Source organism: Furipterus horrens, unplaced genomic scaffold, assembly GCF_987537825.1.
Source record: "Furipterus horrens unplaced genomic scaffold, mFurHor1.1.pri manual_scaffold_6, whole genome shotgun sequence".
Taxonomy (NCBI): Eukaryota; Metazoa; Chordata; class Mammalia; order Chiroptera; family Furipteridae; genus Furipterus; species Furipterus horrens.
In genome coordinates this window covers 153,096,763-153,110,781 of record NW_028327176.1, presented here as the reverse complement: position 1 = coordinate 153,110,781, position 14,019 = coordinate 153,096,763, and positions in this window count along the sequence as shown.

The following is a 14,019-nucleotide window of genomic DNA, read 5'->3' as shown; positions in this document are numbered from 1 at the left end:
CATGGGCAACAGCAGACCCTCCATATCACCCTGCCCAGGCTCTGTAGCTTCAGCTTCACTGGAGAGGACACTCCAGCGTCATCGCAAGATGTCGATTCAACACGGGAGGAGACAGATACCGTGTCACTCCCGAGTCGGACTGCACAGCCATTCTCGGCGGTGCAGATAGTCTCTTAAGAAGCTACACCATCGTCTCTCAAGATGGACGGCTGCCGACGACCCAGTGATGTTGAAATAGCTCTGGCCAATGAGATGTCAAGGGAAGTCTGGTGGAGAAGGCTGGGTATGGGGGTATGGAAAATGATTCTTTACTCAAAAGCATAATGCATTGTGGAACTACTATCTTTTCTTTTACTTTCACTGAATGTTGTCATATTTATACATGCTTCCTGGAACTGTGGCACCATTTTGTAACCACAAATAGGAGCTCATATGAGATCATGATGAACATTGCAGAGTGGGAAGCTAAGTTTGGTGTTAAACTTGTAGCACTAACTATCTCCATACCTAGCCTACCTCTGAGCTTCTTATATTAGAGACAATAAGTCTCTTTACTGTTTAAGCCACCTGAGTTGTTTTTAAAATTACTCTTAGCTGAAAGAAGCCTAAAGGATAAAGATAGTTTATTACAGGAAATGTAAGTAAATCAACCACTGGCGAATAGGTAGGAGCAAAGCTAGGAAAGGTGCTCTGGGTCCAATCATGAAGGATGCCAGATTCCAGCCCCAAGCATTAATGCTGAGACAATACAGGTTTATGGTTGTGAGCACAGACTTGAGTGGACTCTCTGAGCTTGAATTTGTTTTCTACTTGTTAGTTGGGTTACCTAGAGAAAGTAATTATTTTAAGGAGTATGCTAGAATATTAATCTGGTGTCATTGTGAAAGGTGGATTGAAAGTTGGGAGAAATTGGAGGAAGAGAAGCTAGTCAGAAGATTGTGGTGATAATCCAGTAATAGATAATGATGGTTTATGCTTCAAGCTGGTAAAGGAAATCCATAGGGAGGGAAGGATACAAGAGATACTAAGAAGGTGGACTTTATCGTAGACCGACTATGGGACATGGGACTGAAAAGGAACCAAACTTAGCTGTATGATTTCAGCAGTAGACATCTGAAGTAGGGAAGGGGTGACATGCGTGGTGGGGTGGGAACAGGGAGTAGGCAGGGGAAATAACTTCCCATGATCCCCTTTATGGAATAGCGCTGCATTTCCTTGTAATTTTTTTACCCAATTTCCCACTTCATGGATGGTGAGTTGAAGTTCAGAGGACTTTAGGAGCTTCTCTGGAGTGAGATAGTAAATGATGAAGCCAAAATTTAATCCCAAGCCATTTTTATGTCAAATTTCTCCCTTAGCCCATGATGTCTCTTCAGAGCCACTTATGACCAAGATAAGAAATACAGAAATCATGAGGAGGTGAAGAGGTTTTAATGAGAAGATAGAGTTCAAACTATAGATCCTTTATGCAGACCGGAAATAATGAAGGAAATATTAGTGAATAAGGCTTAAAGATGCATCTTTTTAGAATAATTTTTTTCAAAATTGAAATTGATATTTAATTTTCTTGAACTTGCATTTAGTTTAATAAAATTTAATAAGAAAAATCTAGTATTTATTTTGGTCCTTTAGATTGAAGACAGTTACATTGATTAAATATTCAATTTAAAAAACAAAACAAAACATTCCAAACTTCAAAACTGTCTCTTTTTATTTTTCACAATCTATAGACCTAATTCAGATTTTAATTCTGGTAACATTTGTGGCAATTTTGAGAAAATATCAGTTATCTCAGATCAAAAAAATTGAACCAATAATACTGCCTGTAAAAATTAATAAAAATATATATATAATCTATACAATGGTACCTGAAACTTGGTAGATGCTTCTTAACTCTAGGCATTATAATTATTTTGGTAAATTATTCATTTGATTTTTCTTCTTTAAAAAAAATTATTTATTGTTTTTCTATTACAGGTGTCCTACTTTTTCCCTTATTGCCCCCGCCCCCCATTCTGCCCACTCCTTTTCCCACCGTCAATCCCCACCCTGTTGCCCCTGTCCATGGGCCATTTATACTAGTTCCTTAGTAGAGTGACTTTTTTTTTTTTTTTTTCCATTTTTTCATTTTTTTTTCACTTTTTAAATGTGATTTTTATTGTTTTCAGAATTAATAAATGTTGTTTATAGTGTCTGCAGTGATTCTTTTTTTTTTTTTAAGTATATTTTATTGATTATGTTGTTACAGTAGTTCCAATTTTTTCCCTTTACTCCCCTCCACCCAGTATCTCCCTCCCCCAGCATCCCCCCCCAAGTCCATACCCATGGTTCGTAAAAAATAACTATCCCTCCCTCTCAGATATTAAGACCCTTTGTAATCTTGTAAAGGACAATGGGCGAAGGTCTCAAGCTCCTCTAGCTGCTTCAAGCTGGACATGGTCGTCGTCCTACCTACCCTTGGGTCCAGTAATCCCTAATAACAGTGGGGGTGTGGAGGGGAGGGTGGCCTTCCCACATGGGGAAGGATTGTGCAGACTCCAGGTCAGTTGGCTGTCTCCGGACAACGGCGTGCTTGGTTTAGCAGGCTGGCATCCTTGTTGTGTTCTGGGGGCAACAGATTTGGCAAAAAGGGTTAAAAAGCATCATTCAATCCATAACTACTAGGTGGCAAAAGGCAGGGATTAATTTTTCAATGTTCCACATTAGGAGAAAAAAAAAAAAAAAAAAAAAAGGGCTTCTTTGGAGGAAGGTGTGCTAGGCACATCTCTCCTGTCCAAAACCCTTTTGCCCATTTTATTTAGTTTGGGCTGAGGGAAATAGTTTATGTTTCCCCCCTCTCAGACCTCTGGGCCCTTTCTGTCCAAGCCATTAGGATAGAAAAGAGAATTCAGTTTTAAAGTGAAGCCCACAGACCACCCCATTCTTCACCAACTCAGCCATTTAGTTCAGCCAAACTGTTGAGTCTCCGGAGGCAGCGCTGCAGAGAGGATTAAGTGAGGCTTATGCGTACAGACAATCACTCAGGTAATGCGGTCATAGGCTTATGCCCGGTCACGTTGTGATGTAGCGGCCTTTTCTGTCTCTCCGTGGTTATAAGACTTCTTTCCAGCTAGTGTTCCGTTGGTTATTCCAGATGATTTCTCCAAAATTAAGTTGTAAATCCAGACTGGTCCTGGGAGGAGGTTAGTGTAGCTTCCACTTACTCCTCCGCCATCTTGGATCTCCGAGTGATTTTTTTTAATTGAAGAAAATGGGTGAGAAAACCAAGGCCAATATTAGAGGAGACAGAGAAGTACGAAGAATGGCTGAGAGGCAGATTAAGGTGGTACAGATGAAGTGAATCCCAAGGAAAGAGCATGCAGCAAGAGATGGGGGCTCTAGAGTAATTTCTTGAGATAGCAAAGGCGATGGGAGCTGAGAAAAGGGCACAGAATACAGTAAGTGTCTTTCTGGTAACATTCAAGCAAGAAATTGCAATAGGCTTGGCAATCGTAAGTGCTAGATCATAGGAAATAAGAATGAGTGGAAGGGGAACTGTGAATCATTAATGAAAAGTTGCAATAGGGGGTAAAGAGTTGACAAGAAAGGAAGATCTTGTCCTGTTTAAAATAAAAAGAAGAAAAATAATTTTATGCTTTAGAAAATGAGAATAATAGATGTAATAGGAGGGGAGAGAGACCCAGAAGAAAGGAAGAGATTATTTTTGGCAAAAAAGCGAGCCATCCCATCCATCCCAGAGCAGTGGCTGTCAGCTGTTTGCATCTCATGGCACACATAAACTGATTACTAAAATTCTGCAGCACACCAAAAAATATACTTTACTGATCTGACAAAAACAAAAACAAAAACAAAACATTTAATTTCTATTCGTTCACAGCAGATGGCTGTTGTTGTGTTGGCTGTTGTCACTTTTTCATTTGACAATCTAAAATAAAAGAAGTCAGCGCCCCTGACTAAATAGTCAGGTATTACACGTTTTAAAAATTCTTGCGGCACATCAGTGTGCCGCAGCACACTGGTTGAAAATCGCTGACCAAGCGCAGGAAAGGAGTATGGAGCAAATCTGCGTGTATGCTGCTTTGTAATCTAAGGGGTAAGTAAAAAGACTAGCTAGCTCCTAGCAGCATGTAGGGTTCAGGGGAAGTTACAGGCCATGATTTCTTTCTGCAACATTTAATGCCTTCAGGAGAAGATGAGGAGAAAACTGACTTTGGAGAAGATGTGGAATTCGCAACCAGTGACTCAGGAAAATGACTCAAGAATCATAGTGAAAGCAGCATTGAAGTGACGGTGGAGTCCATTCTCCTGCAGGGAGTTCCAAGTAGCACGGTTCATGGAAAGGACTTAGAATTCTCGTCACACCTCTGCTGTGATTAGTTGGAAAGCCTTAAATCTCTTTACTGTAGGACCTTAGTTTCTTTTATCTAAATAATGGAACACATGGGCCATGGCTTCTTACTGTCGAAAGTCAATAAGATGACACAGGTGATGCTACTGCTGCTGCTGCTGATAATGAACTGCAACAGCAATACTAACAGTATCTAAAGATCATTCTACTCCTTCTAAAGAGGGCCCATTATTGTTCTAGTATATTACATATATTAATTTATTTAACCCTCCCATCAATTCTATGAGGCCCTATGGTTTTTTCCAATTTACAGAAGAAACTAAGAAATAGTGGATTTAATTGCCTAAAGTAATAACAAATAAGTGACAAAGCCAGGATTCAAGCAAAGTAGCCTGAATCCAGATACATGATTTTGAAAATATAAAGCCTTATATTTTGCCAAGTATTGTTACAAGTGGAATAAAGCATTGTATTCTTAAGATATGGTCAAAACAATTTTTTAACAAGGGGCATTTTTAAATTTTATTTATTTGTTTTGATTACTTAAGGTATCTGTTTTCTTAACCCCATTAGTTCTTGATAATATTGTGCTTCCATAGTTTTGTTTCTTTTTCCACTTAGAAAACAGCACTTCCCATCTTCACATCACTTTTTAAGGAAGTTAAACCACTGCTGTTGTTTCATGGTGTTTATTTCTGTGAGCTGCAGCGTCATCGTTGCTCTGGGAAGGATGCCTTCCCTCTGATGGATTGTTCTAGAGGCAGGGACGGCAACTGCTGTCTCAAGCTTCCTGTCTGACCCTGAACCAATTGACGTATCAGCAAAGATGACTGAGTTGAAAGAAATAGAGCTATTTAAAGTTGAGAGAAAATTCTTCACCATACCATTAATATGTGGAATCAGATTTTAAAATTGTTTCCTCCGAAAGTCACTTGAGTGACTTCTGCCTCAAGTAGACGTTGAGTTAGATACCAAGCAAATTGAGTTGGGTGGGGATATTTTACACCAAGAGCTACATGACCCCAACACAGGATTTCAGTCTATTAAAGTTTTTGTAAAGCTGTTCCAAACAGCCCACCATATCTGGTAGGAAATCATTGCTTTCAGTACTGTAACAGCTGTAGAGGCTTATTTGTAATATCTTGAAACTCAATTGGCTGCCGTTTGGAATTGCTCTAGCTACCTGGGAATTTGATCAAAAGAAAGGGTAAGGAAGTTCTTCAGGGTGATGTCCTCTGTTAGCATCATGAAGAAAGCAGGCAATGCAGAGCTTCATCACCTCATCGTAGCTGTCTCCCTCAGGAACAGTGCTGGGGTCTCTGCTGTAAGTGACGCAAGGTAAATTTGGAACTCGCCTTGATAGAGCCAACAAACAAGACTCGGGTACTCTGAATCCAACAGCTTTGTGACTCAGATATGGTGTTGTCAGAAGATTTGCTTTTCAATTTCCAAGTTTCCTATCATACACAGCCGCAATCCCAGATCAATGTGCTACAAGGTGAACAGTGATATTTTGCAACTCTGAAAAAGTACACTTTCTCATTCCAGCCTTGTTCATGTTTTTAACACAAGCCTTTGTACAAAAAAGAGGTTATTGATCCAGAGCCACAGGAACTAGAGGGTCAACAAAAAGCCATGTGGAATCCCGGCAGCAAGCCAGTGATAGCGACGTCAGCCCACACAGCAGTCTCCGAGATGGGTTAGGAGCCTCATGCTGTGTCTTCAGTGATAAAGACAATTCAGGTCCACCTGAAAGAAAGTCCATTGCCACCTCAAAAGGCCTTAAATGTCTGACAAAAGAGCCATGACTCTTCATGTGGCAGTGCAACCTCCTACTTAGATTTTTAGGTTGCCTCTAATATGCAAGTGTTTAAAATCTATTTTCACACTTTTTCCTTACCTACATATTTGTCAAAAAAGAGAATAATACATCAGAATTAAAAAAAAAAAACCCTCCAGTGTTAGACAGGCTGTAAATATACAAAGAGTTTGATCTTAGTTCTTAAAGATCTTACTCTAAATTGATGTAAATGCTGTGGACTGGTTCTTTTTGGTATTTCAGGGGTTCTGCTTACTTTTCTTAGACATTAGAATTTCTTAGATGTTAGCTAGTTTTATACATGCAATTTGCTTAGAAATACCATGTTTTCATACTCTGAAATTCTGGCTAAAGTTTCTTTCCAATGTATTCTAAAATTTACATTCTATTTCTGTCCTCCAATTCCCCAGACTCTTACTGCAGATTTGCGCCAAAAAAAAAATTGAAGTTGTGACTGAAAGCTCAGATTCTCACCTTGTTTCCCTATACTCTATGTCAAACTATAAATCCAGGCTAGATAGACTTGAAATTCCAACCCTAAAAGGGAACCTCCAACATTTTCCAGTCTTATTTTTTTGTTAGCAGAGAATCTAAAATAAACACATATTTATACAATGTGTTATCTTTTTTCCATACCTTAGTACTTTTGCTTTTCAACATTACTACTATTATATTTTCAGTTCCTTGTGAAGCCAAGGGAATATCTTAGTTATCAATGTCTTCTTATTATCAGAGAAGGAAAACTCTGACTCCAAAAAACCTCCGCTGCCTTGCGGCATACCTCTTCAGGGGAAAGGCTAAGGGAGTAAACCCCGACAGAAAATCCAGAGCCGGAGTCCCTAAGGCGGTTTGACGTTGTAGTCAACACCGGCAACTCCTGCGGCGCACCTGAAGCCAAGCTGTATTGACTCCGTCTTTCCCTTGGACCCTTCAGCTGTGAAGAGAGGGGGGGGTCTGCTGCATGGGCAACAGCAGACCCTCCATATCACCCTGCCCAGGCTCTGTAGCTTCAGCTTCACTGGAGAGGACACTCCAGCGTCATCGCAAGATGTCGATTCAACACGGGAGGAGACAGATACCGTGTCACTCCCGAGTCGGACTGCACAGCCATTCTCGGCAGTGCAGATAGACTCTTAAGAAGCTACACCATCGTCTCTCGAGACGGACGGCTGCCGACGATCTTATTAAAAAAAACATTGATCAATTTATGGCACTTCCCTGCTTAAAACTCTTTATTGGTTTCACATTACATTGGGTAAAATAAGAAATTCTCTCCATGGGTCCTGCATGATGCACCTTTCTAGTCCCCTGATCCCCATTCAAGCAGGTCTCTCTCCATTTTTGCAAGCCCTTTCCCACCTCAGAGTACATGGCACATGGTAGATATTCAGTCACTGTTTGTTGAATGAATACATGAGCTTGGGAGCAATGTAATGGTAAACATGCCATGTATTTGTCATCTTCAGTGTAGAAGAATAGAAAGAGATAAAATTGAAGAGGTGAGGTGAATTCAGATGAAAGAAACCCTAAAGAGTATTTTGTAATAGTCATGATCAGTGAAGTTTTTTCTGAGCAGGAGACTAATCTCACCTGGCATGTATTTTAGAAAGATTGATCTGGCAAAATTATAGCTGGCTTGACTGTCATAGAAAAATTGCTTCAGACAGACCAGTAACAGTGTAGTTGGAGAAAATTGAGACTAAGGGTCGTCGTCGTCGGCAGCCGTCCGTCTCGAGAGACGATGGTGTAGCTTCTTAAGAGTCTATCTGCACCGCCGAGAATGGTTGTGCAGTCCGACTTGGGAGTGACACGGTATCTGTCTCCTCCCGTGTTGAATCGACATCTTGCGATGACGCTGGAGTGTCCTCTCCAGTGGAGCTGAAGCTACAGAGCCTGGGCAGGGTGATATGGAGGGTCTGCTGTTGCCCATGCAGCAGACCCCCCCTCTCTTCGCAGCTGAAGGGTCCAAGGGAAAGACGGAGTCAATACAGCTTGGCTTCAGGTGCGCCGCAGGAGTTGCCGGTGTTGACTACAACGTCAAACCGCCTTAGGGACTCCGGTTCCGGATTTTCTGTCGGGGTTTACTCCCTTAGCCTTTCCCCTGAAGAGGTATGCCGCAAGGCAGCGGAGGTTTTTTGGAGTCAGAGTTTTCCTTCTCTGATGTACCCTGACTGGAAGATCGAACCAGCGACACTTAGCTCGCAGGCCGATGCTCAATCCACTGAGCCAAACCAGCCAGGGTTAAGAGACTAAGGGTAGTGTTTCAGATAAAGAGTAGTGTTGATTAAAAACTGGGATACACTAAAGCAGGTAGATAAAACTCCTTTTGATGACTAATTCATTCAAAAACATGTTTTGGGAAAGTTGTTAGGAAAAATGGCATAAAAAGTTATTCCCTGTCCTAACTCTCTATCCTGAGGATGTACTTTCAAAGGTACAGCTTGATGTAGTTTAACATCATTTTAGTACTTTTGTTCTATAGAGGATCTTTTGGTCACATCTCAAATATGAAAGTGAAAGTTTCTTGTTTTGTTTTGTTTTGCTTTGTTCTGTCTTGTTTTTCAGATTCTCTGCAGTGGTCTCCAATCTTTTTGGCACCAGGGACTGGTTTTGTGGAAGACAGTTTTTCCATGGACCAGGGTGGGGGTGGGGGTTTCCGGATGATTCAAGTACATTACATTCAAGCTCACATCCTGCTGTGCAGTCCGGTTCTAAGAGGCCTGGACTGGTACCAATCCACGGCCTGGAGGTTGGGGACCCCTTCTCTAATATCTCCCATTACAGAGCCACATTAATTGAGATGTATTTTATTTTCAAAACCTTTTTTATGGAGTATTGTGGGGAAGGAGGGCCAGGCTGCATTCCCTTGGGAAAGGGGTCTTAGCTGGTGAAATGTGGGATTTTGAGTTGGATCTCCTAGGCTTGAGTCCTGGCATTGTCCTGCACTAGCTGGGTAAAACTGAAAAAAATCACTAACCACTCAGAAATCTACTTTCTGATCTGTAAAATGGAAATGAATCATACCCTAACTTACAGTGAAATACTTTTATGCTATAAGCTGCTCTACAAACCCTAGTGACCAGGATTCACAAACACTCTGCATCTCCATCTTGCCCCACATAGTTACAGCTCAACATTTTTACTTCTTTTTAATCCAGAAATTAGTGGAAGGGGATTTATAAAAAAGAAAGGTAGAGGAGGAAGAAAAAGAGAAATAGAACATGTCAATAGACTAGTGTGCCTAGGGAGTGGTACAAGGGTTCATGGGCTGCATGTTTTCCTTACTATTAAAATCATCAGAAAATTATCACCACCACATACTAAATGATCAAATATTATCATTTTTAAAACTTTTTGTTGTTGCGTTTGTGAGGGTATGGTGGTTAGGGAATGAGGGGTTAGGAAATGAGGGAGGGAGCTTCCTGTCAAGTTATCATTGCTCTTGACAACAATGTTATCACTGGAAGACAGAAATTTCTAAACTCTCTTGGGTCAGGGATTTGGTGGAGTCTCTGATGAAAGGGACGGACTCTAGAAAAATTTCCATGTGTATCTTCTTCCCCAGATTTTGCATACAAATCACCTGAAACCTGTCTAGAGAGGTGGCAGTCCATGGGCCCTAGGTTAAGAGACTTAGCCATATATAGCAACTGAATTTTCTTTGTTTACACTTAAGTCTGTTTTCTGTTTCACTTTATTTTTAATGGGATTTTCCCCTAGGTAATAAGCAGGCAAGAAGGGACTGGCATTGTATTGGGATCTTCCTTAAACCTTAACTCTTGTAGTCCTCTGTACGCTTCCTGAGTGACAGGGCTTGCTGTTGTCGTCTATGTAACATTGACTAAATGACTAAGTGACACGTTCTGGATTGCTCATGGATGACCATGGGGATCCTGAGGATAGGTTCTGTCAGGAGACTATTAGCTACCTTATGCCTTTCACCACAGAGCAAAATGTGTCTGTGGGGCGAGGCTGTCCTTTTCTGTCAGGTACGCTCCTTCCTCAGCATTCCCCCCGGAGAGGTCCACATGGCACAGAGGAAGAGAGATCACTTCTAGAGTACTCTCCCACCTGGGGGACTATACAATATATCAGGCCACCATTAAACTCAAGGAGTATGTGCATAGGTATTTTTAAAAATTATAAAGAGTTTTGCTATTCAAACATTCAAATTGGAAGAATTTGCTTTTCTAGGACATTAGAAATTCTATTCCTGACCCATAAAAAAAGATGCATCTATCTATATTTACTCTGGTACATCTTAGACTAATAGATGTTTAACTTTCCTAACACCCGTAATGAATTTCCAGGACACATGCTGTCTGTAGAATATCAAAAAGTACACAAATATTTTTTAAGTAAATTAAGTATATAAGTGATTAAAATGCTAAAATTGAGGGATTCTGTGTTTATGATCAATGATGATATTTAAAGAAACTTTATAGAATTGCATATAATTGAAAAAGCAGATTTACTTGGGTAAAATCAAAGTACTTATCAGTAAAGTCCTCTGAGATGCTCAGATGAAAAGCACTGTAGAGGTATAAAAATCATTATTAATATGGTCATTTATTAATAGCTAGCCTAGTACTCTAATGATTTTCTTGAAGTTGCTTTATTGGTATTTCCAGTATTAAATTTCTGGCCTGGAATGCAATTAGGGCATTACAGACTGCTGATTTGTGTTAACTCTGAGAACAACAGCAACAACAACAAAACCCAACCAAGCACCATCAAACAAACAAACAAACAAAACCTCTAAGAGGACCGAATTCTCCGTATCTCAAGGAAACTTTCCTATTTATTTTTAAATATACCTGTTTATATAAATTAATATCCCAGAAAGGGAGATTGGCCGTATCAGAGAAAAACAGAAGTTATGCTAGATCTCATGATGCAAGATAGCTCTAGGCCTTTATGGATAATGACCACAGTTCAGGCTGTATTAAATCTGAATTTCAGCAAACTGTGTCAAAAGAAATGACATTATCTTGTTCAAAGTCAGAAAACGCAGTGACTCTGAAATTGGTTCTTTGGAATAGGGGTAGGTAGTTAGTTAATGTGATTTGATGCTATCTGGGTGGTGTTCTGCAAAAGTAAACTTGCTTTTTCTGGGAAGAGCCAGATTCTGCATACTCGGATAGCTCTTTTACTGTGCGTTGATACTTTGCTCTGCTTTCAACCTTAGTGGACATAGACGTTTTGACTGATGGCCCATTCAGATAAAGTGATTGTTTTCCTGAAAGAGTGATGACACTCCAGGTGAAAAATCCAACTTGAAAAAAAAAAAAGTCAGCAATATAAAGCAGGGAATATAGCTTTTAACGGAAAAGTTTTAGTCTCCTAGAAAAAGAAATAAATCTATTAGCTACAAATTGATTTTACAAACTATGTTAGGAAAAGTAGTGGTAGAAAATGTTACAAACTATCTTTCATAAGTTTCCTTGTTATTTGGTCTTGGATGGATGATTTTACTACTCAGAGGCTGAATTTTATATCTCAGTAACTGAAACTCAATTTGAAAAGAAAAACAAACAAACAAAAAAAACACCCAAAACTCCTGAAAAGTGGAGTGCATTGATGAACTAAAATTTCAAATTAAATGTTTTAAGGGGAAAAACCCACCTTTAATTTAAAAATTATGTTATAAAATGTTTGAAAAATAAACTTAAAACATTTTTCTACTTTGGAAAATGAAGTCATTCTCGTCCAGAGTTTCTGTGATAATTGAAATGTCCAAAAAATATCTAAGGATCATTAAATTAAAAATAAATTAATGTTCAAGACTGTAGATCTATAACAGCAGTATTTTTTTAAATTGGAATATTTTCATGTATTCTTAGTGTGTGCAAGTTCTATGAAAACTTTTTTCCTAATTTAGTGTTTTCATTTTACTGAATTAAAAAATATATATGTATTGTATGCCAGATCACCTGAATATTGCTATATAATCTCAGGGTCTCTATTTTATTACTATTGTATAAATAGTGAAAGATTGCCTAAGGGGCAAGTGTTTAACTCTTACTGTGCTTGGTCCATCAAGATGAATTTCTTTTGCCAGTTGTTATGATGGAACTTACCTTTTGCCATGATGATATGCACTGGAAAAACTTCTTTGTTGACTAAGACTTTAATTTCCCAAGTTATTTAAGAAGTTTTGATTTGATACCATAAAAGTACTTACTGTTTTAGCAGTGAAGAAAAAGAATAAGCATGGATTTACTACATAAATAAACTATATGGTTTTGCAATGAGGAGGCCAAATGATTTCATGGAGTGCTGTGCAAAAGACAGTTTTAGCATGATTGGTTGGAGAGAAGTAGTGGGAGTTTGGAGGCTTTCCTTGGTAGACAGAAGAACAGACATGTTCAACTGAGAAGAGCCTGAGCAAAAGCAGTCAGCTTTCTTGCTTTTATATGACAAGGCACCTTGTCAACAGTTTAATAGCAATAAAAGAAGAAGCAAATGTAGAGAATTTTTAAGTTCAGAGATACTCATTTTTTATGTTATTATATTTTAGGGTTCACTATTGAATTTTATTCCTAGTGGATTGATGATAAAGATAAGTTTCTTATCAAAATTTTCCCTTTTTAAGATGAGAGAACAATACCAAAGTTTCAGAAAAACTGATACAAAGGAATCCAATTTACTCTAGACTCATTCTTGGACAAACTGTTAACGTTGTTTGAAATTAAAAAACAAGCAAATCTTGAAAATAGCATCTACCTTCCTCCCTCCCTCTCCTCTTTTTCTTCACTTCTCCCTTCTCTCTTTTCATTCTTTCTCTCCTCCTTACCCTTTCCTCCTGAAAGTTGAGAACATCAGGATAACACCCTATTGTTAATTCAGAATAATCAAGATGTTATTTATCAAACTAAGTCTAAAACAAATGTAAAATACATTTTATTTATTTATTTAGAATTTAAGTATCAAGAAAAGTTTGAGTTTCAGGACATTTGGGCCACTTTTTTTTTTCTACTGATTTACTTAGATCCTACTCATGCGCAAACTCCACAAGTTGTGATGTAATTACTCATCAGAGATCTAGGTGTTCCTGGAAACAACTCTCTCTAGAAAACTTAACTCTTTAAAGATATATATTCAATTCAAGTTAGTAAAACAAAATATTTGAGAACACTCTATGGACAGGACACTATCCTAAGCCCTGGTGGTAAAAAGATAAATGTACATTATTTCAGCCACTGAAGAACTTAGAATCTAGAGTAGGACACTAACACAGAGGAAGTAAAAGATAAAAATATTTTCTATTAACATTTTTAGAAATGTATATGTTTATTATATGTTATGCTACTAGAGTGATTATTTTTTTTAAACGAAAGGCTTCTGGCACTTTTTATTAGAGTTCTGAGCTTATGAAAGAGATGTTTCTTTTTTACTAGTTTCAAAATGTGAGAAGAGAGTCATCATTAACATGATATTTTTTGCAAGATGTAAATATCCTCAGGCTCCGACAAATGGATAATAGTGAAAGTAAAATAAGTAAAAAGTGAAACTGTGATGAAAGAGGGCTGAATCCCACACAGGCACATTAGCTAGTGTTGAATGACAAATGATAACAATGCTAGCAGGGGATAGGAATGGGGGGCCCAGATAGCCATGGGTGGTGTGAGTCATTACGTACATTTACTTTAATCTCTGCGTTAAAAAAATAGTCCAAAAATACAGATTTTTAAAAAAGACAAAACTATAAACTAAACCTTAAAATAATGTGGCCCTTAAATATTTTATTTTGATTTTTAAAACACTCACTATTAATGGAAAGAGGAGTCTTTAATTCACATTTAAGAGAATAAGACAGATGATGTAGTAGTAAAACAGCTATTCAGAGCCA